Source organism: Cherax quadricarinatus, chromosome 44, assembly GCF_038502225.1.
Source record: "Cherax quadricarinatus isolate ZL_2023a chromosome 44, ASM3850222v1, whole genome shotgun sequence".
In the NCBI taxonomy this organism is placed as follows: Eukaryota; Metazoa; Arthropoda; class Malacostraca; order Decapoda; family Parastacidae; genus Cherax; species Cherax quadricarinatus.
Window position 1 is genome coordinate 8,274,262 of NC_091335.1, and position 7,165 is coordinate 8,281,426.

Below are 7,165 nucleotides of genomic sequence, written 5' to 3' on the forward strand. Positions count from 1 at the left end.
AAGTATTAAAAACCATTTGTCTCCATTCACTCCTATCAAACACGCTCACGCATGCCTGCTGGAAGTCCAAGCCCCTCGCACACAAAACCTCCTTTACCCCCTCCCTCCAACCCTTCCTAGGCCGGCCCCTACCCCGCCTTCCTTCCACTACAGACTGATACACTCTTGAAGTCATTCTGTTTCGCTCCATTCTCTCTACATGTCCGAACCACCTCAACAACCCTTCCTCAGCCCTCTGGACAACAGTTTTGGTAATCCCGCACCTCCTCCTAACTTCCAAACTACGAATTCTCTGCATTATATTCACACCACACATTGCCCTCAGACATGACATCTCCACTGCCTCCAGCCTTCTCCTCGCTGCAACATTCATCACCCACGCTTCACACCCATATAAGAGCGTTGGTAAAACTATACTCTCATACATTCCCCTCTTTGCCTCCAAGGACAAAGTTCTTTGTCTCCACAGACTCCTAAGTGCACCACTCACTCTTTTTCCCTCATCAATTCTATGATTCACCTCATCTTTCATAGACCCATCCGCTGACACGTCCACTCCCAAATATCTGAATACATTCACCTCCTCCATACTCTCTCCCTCCAATCTGATATTCAATCTTTCATCACCTAATCTTTTTGTTATCCTCATAACCTTACTCTTTCCTGTATTCACCTTTAATTTTCTTCTTTTGCACACCCTACCAAATTCATCCACCAATCTCTGCAACTTCTCTTCAGAATCTCCCAAGAGCACAGTGTCATCAGCAAAGAGCAGCTGTGACAACTCCCACTTTGTGTGTGATTCTTTATCTTTTAACTCCACGCCTCTTGCCAAGACCCTCGCATTTACTTCTCTTACAACCCCATCTATAAATATATTAAACAACCACGGTGACATCACACATCCTTGTCTAAGGCCTACTTTTACTGGGAAATAATTTCCCTCTTTCCTACATACTCTAACTTGAGCCTCACTATCCTCGTAAAAACTCTTCACTGCTTTCAGTAACCTACCTCCTACACCATACACATATATATATATATATATATATATATATATATATATATATATATATATATATATATATATATATATATATATATATATATATATATATATATATATATATATATATATATATATATATATATATATATATATATATATATATATATATATATATATATATATATATATATATATATATATATATATATATATATATATATATATATATATATATATATATATATATATATATATATATATATATATATATATATATATATATATATATATATATATATATATTATATATATATATATATATATATATATATATATATATATATATATATATATATATATATATATATATATATATATATATATATATATATATATATATATATATATATATATATATATATATATATATATATATATATATATATATATATATATATATATATATATATATATATATATATATATATATATATATATATATATATATATATATATATATATATATATATATATATATATATATATATATATATATATATATATATATATATATATATATATATATATATATATATATATATATATATATATATATATATATATATATATATATATATATATATATATATATATATATATATATATATATATATATATATATATATATATATATATATATATATATATATATATATATATATATATATATATATATATATATATATATATATATATATATATATATATATATATATATATATATATATATATATATATATATATATATATATATATATATATATATATATATATATATATATATATATATATATATATATATATATATATATATATATATATATATATATATATATATATATATATATATATATATATATATATATATATATATATATATATATATATATATATATATATATATATATATATATATATATATATATATATATATATATATATATATATATATATATATATATATATATATATATATATATATATATATATATATATATATATATATATATATATATATATATATATATATATATATATATATATATATATATATATATATATATATATATATATATATATATATATATATATATATATATATATATATATATATATATATATATATATATATATATATATATATATATATATATATATATATATATATATATATATATATATATATATATATATATATATATATATATATATATATATATATATATATATATATATATATATATATATATATATATATATATATATATATATATATATATATATATATATATATATATATATATATATATATATATATATATATATATATATATATATATATATATATATATATATATATATATATATATATATATATATATATATATATATATATATATATATATATATATATATATATATATATATATATATATATATATATATATATATATATATATATATATATATATATATATATATATATATATATATATATATATATATATATATATATATATATATATATATATATATATATATATATATATATATATATATATATATATATATATATATATATATATATATATATATATATATATATATATATATATATATATATATATATATATATATATATATATATATATATATATATATATATATATATATATATATATATATATATATATATATATATATATATATATATATATATATATATATATATATATATATATATATATATATATATATATATATATATATATATATATATATATATATATATATATATATATATATATATATATATATATATATATATATATATATATATATATATATATATATATATATATATATATATATATATATATATATATATATATATATATATATATATATATATATATATATATATATATATATATATATATATATATATATATATATATATATATATATATATATATATATATATATATATATATATATATATATATATATATATATATATATATATATATATATATATATATATATATATATATATATATATATATATATATATATATATATATATATATATATATATATATATATATATATATATATATATATATATATATATATATATATATATATATATATATATATATATATATATATATATATATATATATATATATATATATATATATATATATATATATATATATATATATATATATATATATATATATATATATATATATATATATATATATATATATATATATATATATATATATATATATATATATATATATATATATATATATATATATATATATATATATATATATATATATATATATATATATATATATATATATATATATATATATATATATATATATATATATATATATATATATATATATATATATATATATATATATATATATATATATATATATATATATATATATATATATATATATATATATATATATATATATATATATATATATATATATATATATATATATATATATATATATATATATATATATATATATATATATATATATATATATATATATATATATATATATATATATATATATATATATATATATATATATATATATATATATATATATATATATATATATATATATATATATATATATATATATATATATATATATATATATATATATATATATATATATATATATATATATATATATATATATATATATATATATATATATATATATATATATATATATATATATATATATATATATATATATATATATATATATATATATATATATATATATATATATATATATATATATATATATATATATATATATATATATATATATATATATATATATATATATATATATATATATATATATATATATATATATATATATATATATATATATATATATATATATATATATATATATATATATATATATATATATATATATATATATATATATATATATATATATATATATATATATATATATATATATATATATATATATATATATATATATATATATATATATATATATATATATATATATATATATATATATATATATATATATATATATATATATATATATATATATATATATATATATATATATATATATATATATATATATATATATATATATATATATATATATATATATATATATATATATATATATATATATATATATATATATATATATATATATATATATATATATATATATATATATATATATATATATATATATATATATATATATATATATATATATATATATATATATATATATATATATATATATATATATATATATATATATATATATATATATATATATATATATATATATATATATATATATATATATATATATATATATATATATATATATATATATATATATATATATATATATATATATATATATATATATATATATATATATATATATATATATATATATATATATATATATATATATATATATATATATATATATATATATATATATATATATATATATATATATATATATATATATATATATATATATATATATATATATATATATATATATATATATATATATATATATATATATATATATATATATATATATATATATATATATATATATATATATATATATATATATATATATATATATATATATATATATATATATATATATATATATATATATATATATATATATATATATATATATATATATATATATATATATATATATATATATATATATATATATATATATATATATATATATATATATATATATATATATATATATATATATATATATATATATATATATATATATATATATATATATATATATATATATATATATATATATATATATATATATATATATATATATATATATATATATATATATATATATATATATATATATATATATATATATATATATATATATATATATATATATATATATATATATATATATATATATATATATATATATATATATATATATATATATATATATATATATATATATATATATATATATATATATATATATATATATATATATATATATATATATATATATATATATATATATATATATATATATATATATATATATATATATATATATATATATATATATATATATATATATATATATATATATATATATATATATATATATATATATATATATATATATATATATATATATATATATATATATATATATATATATATATATATATATATATATATATATATATATATATATATATATATATATATATATATATATATATATATATATATATATATATATATATATATATATATATATATATATATATATATATATATATATATATATATATATATATATATATATATATATATATATATATATATATATATATATATATATATATATATATATATATATATATATATATATATATATATATATATATATATATATATATATATATATATATATATATATATATATATATATATATATATATATATATATATATATATATATATATATATATATATATATATATATATATATATATATATATATATATATATATATATATATATATATATATATATATATATATATATATATATATATATATATATATATATATATATATATATATATATATATATATATATATATATATATATATATATATATATATATATATATATATATATATATATATATATATATATATATATATATATATATATATATATATATATATATATATATATATATATATATATATATATATATATATATATATATATATATATATATATATATATATATATATATATATATATATATATATATATATATATATATATATATATATATATATATATATATATATATATATATATATATATATATATATATATATATATATATATATATATATATATATATATATATATATATATATATATATATATATATATATATATATATATATATATATATATATATATATATATATATATATATATATATATATATATATATATATATATATATATATATATATATATATATATATATATATATATATATATATATATATATATATATATATATATATATATATATATATATATATATATATATATATATATATATATATATATATATATATATATATATATATATATATATATATATATATATATATATATATATATATATATATATATATATATATATATATATATATATATATATATATATATATATATATATATATATATATATATATATATATATATATATATATATATATATATATATATATATATATATATATATATATATATATATATATATATATATATATATATATATATATATATATATATATATATATATATATATATATATATATATATATATATATATATATATATATATATATATATATATATATATATATATATATATATATATATATATATATATATATATATATATATATATATATATATATATATATATATATATATATATATATATATATATATATATATATATATATATATATATATATATATATATATATATATATATATATATATATATATATATATATATATATATATATATATATATATATATATATATATATATATATATATATATATATATATATATATATATATATATATATATATATATATATATATATATATATATATATATATATATATATATATATATATATATATATATATATATATATATATATATATATATATATATATATATATATATATATATATATATATATATATATATATATATATATATATATATATATATATATATATATATATATATATATATATATATATATATATATATATATATATATATATATATATATATATATATATATATATATATATATATATATATATATATATATATATATATATATATATATATATATATATATATATATATATATATATAT